The following is an 8,476-nucleotide window of genomic DNA, read 5'->3' as shown; positions in this document are numbered from 1 at the left end:
AAACCTGAGAGTTTCAAACATACTTTGAAAGTCTAATGGATACTAGCCAGAGATCAGAGATGTTTCCCCCTACTTGTACTCACACAAACTTGAGAAGAGATAGCCATAACTATTTCCTGTTCTCATTAATATCTGCACCTACTTTAAATCTGTCCCTAATAAAAATACAGAAGGGAGAGTGAATATATTTGGAAGACCGTATCATAATAGTTATAAAGGATGCATTATTAGCATCTCGTCCAAATTAGAACCTAAAGAACTGATTTATGAAATGCTGTGAGGCATGGACACATCAGCCAAAAATATGGACTTTGTTGACTTTCTAAGTGTACTAAGAACCACAGAATAACTCATTTATACTTTTAACAAATTTGCTTTGCAAATCAATGGGTAAGAAGAAATATTGTTCTTGGCTTTACTAATTTTTTCACCATGCCCTAAAGTTTTAGTTTTTAGTTCCAAGGAAGATCTTTTTATCCTAACCATAAAAGTACAGTTAAAAAAGAAATAATCAGTTGTTAAATATGTACTGTTGAAAGATACGACATAAATAAGACCTCGGTCTTGGCCTTGGGATGCTTTTACACTAAGGAAATCAAATATACACTCATGACAAAATTTGAGAGTAGTGAACATCTACAAGTGAAAAATAATACTGGCAGTAATCCAAAGTTGGAAAACAAATCTGATGCAGTTAGTATAAGAAGCAGGAAACCCTGCCTGATAATGAGACACAGTCACAGGCTAAAATGGTGTTTCTTACGTGCCAAGCCTACATTTATTTAAGTTGGAAAGTAGGACTGGAATAGTCTCACATTTTTTTTTTACCAGAATTTACTACTTCCCTATGATATCAGGACCTGCTGAACTTAGAAGATGGGGGAGTTTCAATGGCTTTTTTTTTTTTTTAAGATTTTATTTATTTGAGAGAGAGAGAGAGCATAAGCAGGAGAAGTGGCAGGCACAGGGAAAGGGAGAAGCAGGCTTCCTGACTAGCAGGGAGCCCAATGCGGGATGCAATTCCAGGACCCTGGGACCATGACCTGAGTGGAAGGCAGATGCTTAACCGATTGAGCCTCCCAGGCACCCCACAATGGCTTCTTTTTTTTTTTAAGATTTTTTATTTGACAGAGAGAGAGAGACAGCGAGAGAGGGAACACAAGCAGGGGGAGTGGGAGAGTGAGAAGTAGGCTTCCCGCAGAGTAGGGAGCCCGATGTGGGGCTCGATCCCAGGACCCTGGGATCATGACCTGAGCTGAAGGCAGACGCTTAACGACTGAGCCACCCAGGTGCCCCCCCACAATGGCTTCTTATTACAAGTTTTCATAGACATTTTTTAGTGTTTGCTTTGACTTTCATTTATACAAATTCTATCTAGTGAGCTGTAATGGAGTGATGCGTAAAGGCAAATAGCATCAGGACACATGAACAGGCTGTATGGGGGGTTGGCGGGGTGGGGGGGACAAAGATGCCAAGATCAGCATGAACATGTACCTAGTTCCCTCTCTCTCACCATCCCAGGAAAGCTGTGCTAGGGTGGGATGATGCTGTCGGGCTCCACATCTGTGCTCTAGGGGAGGGCCTTGCCCTCCTACCTTCTTATAGAGAAGAGAACCAAAAACAGCCTTGGTTGAAGAATAAGCAGATAGGCCAGCTGGAGGCGAAGCTGTCTGAGCACATCAGCTTATGCACCTGGAGACATTGTGAGGCATTGGATTCAGGCTGCTACATAGGCAGGGAGGGGGCATGGTCCCATGAAAAGCTGAGTTGGGCACAGGCTCTGCCACTGGAGAATGGGAAGCCCTTGGTCTTGGTGAGCAGTTGACTTCCAGGCACTCACTGAACAATCCTCCTTGCCTCACCACCATACAAAACAGGGCATATTTATTTAAAAGAAATAGAACATATTTCATAGTTGTATCACTGGGGGTGGGGAAAGAGCTGTATTCACTTTTAACCTCCAACAGCCAGCACATTGCTAAACATGCCATGTGCATTCTAACAAATCTTTCCTGAATATTACAGGGACCCAGCACCAGGGTCACTCCAGAGCATTTTGCTTCCTCTGCCACAGCTGATGAGATGATATCACAAGAGGGACTCCGCTGTCTCTAATGCAGCAAGATATAACCCTCACCAGAAAGGTTTCTCCGTTGGTCTTCATATTGACAATTCAGCAACTGAACTCAACACCATGGGCTTTTCATCACAACTCTTTGCATTTTCCCTTGGGGAAGCCTAATGCTACTGCATTGGGCATCATATATTAAAGTAATAATGATAATAACAGCACTAGGCATTTACAGAATACTGACCGTATGTCAGGCATTGCGCTGAATGTATCACCTACATTACCTTAATTTTTCAAAGAAACCAATAAGTTGGTTATTATTGTGTCATACTTTACTATGGAGAAAAGTAAGTGGGAAAGTAGAAATGTAAACCTATACTTGTTATGAGTTTTCTATTCAGTCTTGACATTATCTGGCAAAGAAGGCACTGTAGACCAAAGCATTTAAGCCATAAGAATTAGTGACTCTTACCTCTTATTATATCTCCAATAGCAAAGTTCCATTAGGGCCTGTCTGCCTTGCTCCCCAATCTATCCTCAGTGATGAGATTAGGGCTTGGCATGAAGTAGATGCTCAATAAAATCATACAATCAATGAGGCCTCCAAATCTTCCTCTTCCAGAACAACAGAGATCTGCACCTTGCTTCCTGTGCAATGCTTGGTAGAAGGCAAAAATGGTTAAAAGAGGCAAAAACTGCTTGTAGGTCCACCCTCACCTCCACTCCTTTCGAGCTTTGTCCCTCAACACCTGCTGGTTTAGCATCCTTATTTTGCCTTTTTCAACATTTCTCCTCAGCTAGGATGTAAAATAAAGAACAATGAACTTACAATTTAAAAAGTCTCCATTAAAAGCCCCACCCCTACCATTCTCCAGCTATGTGAATTTAAGCAAATCAGTTGAGTTTCTTAAACTCTATTAAAGACATTAATCCCTGTCTTATAGAAATGTGAAAAAAATATAAACTTCAAAGTCATATATGCATGTTACATTTTATCACTGACTATTGTAAAGGATCTATTGAAATAGCTCAAATGAAAGTATTTATCAGTGACAAATATTCCAAGGGTGGAATGTAGTCTTTTTTATTAGATTATGAATCCTTTGTTAATACATTCTAACACAAATAATTACTTTTACAATCTCCCCAAATGACTACTTAGAACACTTTCAATTCCAAAAAAGAAAATAGAATGAGGCCAATGTGACTGGTGTCCTAATAAAAAGGGGGAATTTGGACACAATATAAAGATATGAAGATCCTGGTGGAAGAAGGCCATCTACAAGCCAAAGAGAAAGGCCTGGAATAGATCCTTTCCTCACAGCACTCAGGAGGGACCAACTCTACCAAAACCTTGATTTCAGTTTCTAGTCTCCAGAACTGTGAAACAGTAAATTTCTGTTGCTTAAGCCACCCAGTTTGGTACTTTGTTATGGCAGCCCTGGCAAATGAATACAAATACCGAGTATACAGATAAATTAGTTTTAAAACTTCTAATACTTACCTCTATGAGAAACAAATTTACCAAATAGAATTTGTATATTTATATACATAAATTTATTTTATAAATTTATAAATAGGGTTTATGTATAGCTGTTTTTGCCTTTGGCCTTATTTAGTCAAAATACTGTTTTTAAAATAAGTTCCTTTTTTACCTATACCTTTAATGGGGTTGTGTTATATTTATGTAATACAATTAGATTAATTTGTCAGAATGAATTCCATCCTAGGATCCCTCAACATCCTGCTTGACTTTTTTTTTTTAAAGATTTTATTTATTTATTTGAGAGAGAGAGAATGAGAGAGAGCAAGTACATGAGAGGGGGGAGGGTCAGAGGAAGAAGCAGACTCCCTGCGGAGCAGGGAGCCCGATGCGGGACTCGATCCCGGGACTCCAGGATCATGACCTGAGCCGAAGGCAGTCGCCTAACCAACTGAGCCACCCAGGCGCCCCCCTGCTTGACTTTTTAAAATGTGCATACCATAAATGATTTTGAGGGGGAAAAAAACCACAACACTTTCATTTCTATTTTCAACCTTCGTGACTTGAATTACTTCTGTTGTACATTTTATTTTATTTATTTTAATTTGTTATTTTTTAAATTCCAGTGTTGCTAACATACGGTGTTACGTTAGTTTCTAGGCATACAATATGTTCAACAATTCTATACATTACTCCATGCTCATTGTGTTAAGTGTACTCTTTAATCCCCATCACTTATTTCACCCATCCCCACAAGGGTGTGGAATGTAGTTTTTCTCTGTATTTTTCAGATAAACCCAAAAAGGCAACCATCAGCTCTGACGATTTATTTTGGTCAACTTATAATAGTATTGTATCTCTTATCCATTAACAAACATAACACCACCTGTGAACGTACCAAGTAAAGCAGGTATTGAATAGTTGCAACCAACTCTGTAGGCGCTTCATACAGGCATCTAGAGCCAAGACAGACCATATGACCCAGTCAACAGAAATTACTTGTCCCTACCACTACCTTTCCCCACACATACACTCTGAAAAAAATGATGTCAAATAAACAGAAGTTTTCTTTGACTAACTCAAGCCCTGTAAATAATCTCAGAAAGACACACTGGAAATTTAGGTGAAGGAAAAAACATGTTTCCTTATTTTTTACTTCTCTTCTAATAGAACAGAAAAGCTTCTGCTTTGCTTGAGGGGACCGGACCAAATCTCACTGCACGCCCAAGAGAGCTCTGGGTGATGAATATTTAACAGACAGGCCTGCTGTAAACAGCTGTAACTCCCTGGTGAATCACTCATTTCAGACACCCAAGCGATCTCGTCATTGAGGTCCCGCCTGCAGGTCATTGGGCTTCTCCTCGCCTTCCAACATTAAGCTGTTTGTTTACAGCCTCCTTCATGTTAAGACTTCTTTGCCCATGTAGCTCAGAGAGTGATAGATGGCATCTGATTTCGTTTGCCTCTATTGATCTGATTCATCCCCACACTCACATTCTCTCTCATTTGGCTGCAATCTACTTGACACATATTCGTTCTTCATTCACTGTGCAGACTACTGCTCTTTTCTAGTATTCTAGCTGGTCTGTGTGCCCCCAACTCTATCAAGCATGGGCCCCAATTTGTCTTATAGATAAGGAAATTAAACCGCATTCCCTGCTGGTGTCAGATTTTGCTTCCAATGCTTGTAACTCAGGGCATCTTGGTCAGATCTACTTCAAGCCTATGGCCCCAGGTCGCACTGCTCCTGACACAGCTGACTGAGGCCACCTTGGCAAAGTGGTGTGTGAGTAGCAAAATCACACAGATGAGTTAACAGTGGAACCAGTGCTACATTCTAGTGGAGAATTCCAGAAAACCGTACGTGCATTTTTTTTCCGAGGCCACAGCTAGATGCCCACCTTCCCTCTGCCCCCACAAAAGAACAAAGAGTTCACAAAGAACAACTGAATACCAGTTGAGATCACTTGTTGCCTGGCATTCAAATAGGGAAGAAATCCTCAAGATTAAAGCTAAACATGATTAGCAAAGGCAGAATAGTTTAAAAACCTCAAGGACCCACAAAAACATGTTGGTCCTCCATTGGGAGGACTTGGAAAGAAACTCAGTGAATCCTACTCTGGGCCCTTCACTCCAGAGCAGTTATCTCATTTTAAAGCACATTCGTGCTAAGCAACATTAATATTGACACGCTACACTTATTCTGTAGTCAGCCTATTTCCTCCTAAGAGCTAATCCAGTGGTACTTAAGAAAAGTCACTCAGTACGATCTTCCTTTAAATCCAAACTTAATATCATGTATTACACTTATTCTCCTTTCTTTTTGTTTTCCTCAAAGGATATGGGGCCCATTTTATCACCATGAATGCCTTTTTTTTTTTTTTAAGTACCACAAATCCTAACATTGGTCTCTCTCCAGTTCCTTCTTCTTTTAGTTTAGTTGCTCAAATCCTTGTTTGTTTCTTTATGAGCCTTTTTTTTCCTACCTCATTCCCACCTTCACTTCCTGGATTCTGTACAATCTCTATGACACTGTTATGCAATGACCAGAGGCCAACAAAATATTCTGGTAATTTCTGGCTAATTTGGAAACCATGAGAGTCCGCCTTGGGTTGCTAAATTCTTCACTCCCCTTTAGTCCTTCCTCAGACACTGCTTGGTTTTTCTAAGTTGCACAACATTGCTGATTCACATTCAGTTATTCAGTGTGCAGACACCAAACAGCAAATGACATTTCTATTGGCTTCACATAAGGAGAGTGAGCTGCCTTACAGAACAGTGATAGGGGTGAGGCTTTACCTCCAGACTGTCGCCAAATGCCAACTGCCCTCTTATTCTCTACTGACAAACTGATTCTCAAGAAGAGATTCAAAACTCCTCAAACTCACAACACGAAAGTGTTGCCTATCTTTGAGTGAGTCACATTTTACAGGGTCCAAAACTTTCAACTAAATCAATTCTCCCTGCAACAGAAGTGTTTGGAAGACAAAATGAGGCAGGCTTTTCCTCTATGCTCATGCCAACTTTGCCTCCACGTTATGCCACTTTTACCAAGTGTTCACTAAGTTTCAAGCCCCTTAAATGAACCAGGTCCATGCCCACAAAACTGCACTGGACCTTGTACGAAGCCACTATCAGGGTGAATATTTTCTCTGCTCTCCCCAGCTTTTCTGGTCTCAGGACTTCATATGGAGTTGATTGTTTCCAAAAATGGCTCCAATTCTCCACCTCTCCCTATGTTCACACCCTTTGCCATGTGACTTTGTAATTCCTCCCATTAAGAAATGGAGTTTACTCCCTCACCCCTGAATCAGGGCTGGACTTGAGACTTAACATTGCAACAGAAATGACAGTGTGCAAGTCTAAACCTCAAGAGGTTGTGTATTCTTTTACTCACTCTTGAAACATCTACTATGAGAATGAGCTTCTGTAAGATGAGAGACAACATGAACAGGGCTGAATTATCTCAGCTGAAGCTATCCAGACCAATTACCTCCCCCCCACCAATCCAACCTGCCTACATAACTATAGACACAGGAATGAGTCCAATCAGGATCAGCCAAGCCTGGTCCTGATTAGTGGAGATGCCCCCGTGACCCACAGATTCATGAGAAATAAGAAATGGCTGTTGTTTCAACCTAAGTTTTGGGGTGGTTTGTTATACAAAATAGCTAATGGATACACATCCCATACTCTGGTTCCTATTCTCTGCTTTTCACTGTAATATGAGCCTTTCTGTCCTATATTTGATCCCTGGCACTGCTGAAGAATCTCTAACTACTGGTTTTCTGCTCTGTAATTTTGGATAAAATTACACCATTGTGCTTCCACTGCTCTCAGTGCCCTGTTTCACAGGAAAAGGACTCAGACACCCAGACCAGATGAGTACTTACTGTCCCCCTCCACAGCCCCTGTGAAGCTGCTCTTCTTTCTGCATTTCCTCCTCCTGGGAGCATCACCTCCAGCTACCTAGTCAGTCATGCATGCCACAACCAAGGAGTAACCCAAGGCTCCTTCTCCCTCATCTCTTCGAGACCACATCCTTCCATTTGTTATACCCCCATACCACCTTTCAAAGCCAACCCCTCCCTCCCCTGTGCACCCCCTCCCAGAAGGGCTCCAGCCACCAGCAATCATAACCACATGGCAAGTTCCCAAGAAGGATTTGCTGAGTGACTCTCAAGGACAAGTGGTTCACCAACTCACATCTCTCTCTGATCAGGTCATCAAAGAAAACTTTGTAAAATATAATTATTTTATATCTCCCCTTGCATTCTCCCCAATCAACAATAACTTTGGTAAAATCATCTTTTGTTGCCATTGAATTCTCTTTTTTATAGTGTTCCATGATGAAAAGTCTAAATGTCTGCAGGCTTTATTAATTTTTACTATAAATAATAATGAATTGAATACATTTGGGCTTGGTATGAGCATTACACAGGAATCAAATGTAAGGCAAATATACAAAGGGGAGGGCCAAGTTATCTGTCCCAGTAATCATACCCAAAGCCCTAGTTTCATATGTTTTTCATGTTTAACTTAAACAGCTCAAAATCATGTCATTAAAGGCATTTGCCTTCTCATACATTACCTGCTCCTACCTCTGCCCTGGCCAATCTCATAGGGACAATGATGTTGGCTACACTGGACCAGCTTCAGACAGAAGGGATTGTCTTGTTGCAGGTGGCTGGGTGGGTAGCACACTAGATGTAAAACACTGCTTCTTCCTGACACTTCAAATCCTCCCAGATGGATCTGTAACTAGCAAGATGCCAGAGGGAGGCTGCTCTGGGGTATGAGGTTCATAGCTTATACACTGAAACACTCACTGCCCACTCTCCTCTTCTCTTTAAGGTGCTCACTGACTACCATATCAGACCTTCACCTTGGAAGCAGACCATAGGGATCTCAGCCCTCATTGG

This window comes from Leptonychotes weddellii, chromosome 8, assembly GCF_054177405.1.
Source record: "Leptonychotes weddellii isolate Sample4059 chromosome 8, ASM5417740v2, whole genome shotgun sequence".
Taxonomy (NCBI): domain Eukaryota; kingdom Metazoa; phylum Chordata; class Mammalia; order Carnivora; family Phocidae; genus Leptonychotes; species Leptonychotes weddellii.
Note: the sequence above shows the minus strand (reverse complement) of the source record.